The following is a 377-nucleotide window of genomic DNA, read 5'->3' on the forward strand; positions in this document are numbered from 1 at the left end:
AAAGAAAGAAAGAAAGACTTTCGTTTAGGATGGGTTTCTCTTTCATATCGAGCCGTCGTAATCTTCCGTCTTTTTCTACGCGTCGATTGAGGAAGGACGCATACAATTGTTTCTCTCATACAGTCATCTATGCTTCTCGAGAATATATTCCCCACCTATCTATCTCTCGATCTACATATATGTAGAGTTCAGATGTGTATTGATTCATATAAAGAAATAGAGAGAGTGTTGTATATATATATATGTATATATATATATATGTATGTATATATGTGTATGTGTATATATGTGTATGTGTATATATGTGTATGTGTATATATGTGTATGTGTATATATGTGTATGTGTATATATGTGTATGTGTATATATGTGTATGTG

The sequence above is a fragment of the Cystoisospora suis genome (assembly GCF_002600585.1).
Source record: "Cystoisospora suis strain Wien I chromosome Unknown contig_8851, whole genome shotgun sequence".
NCBI classification, from domain to species: Eukaryota; Apicomplexa; class Conoidasida; order Eucoccidiorida; family Sarcocystidae; genus Cystoisospora; species Cystoisospora suis.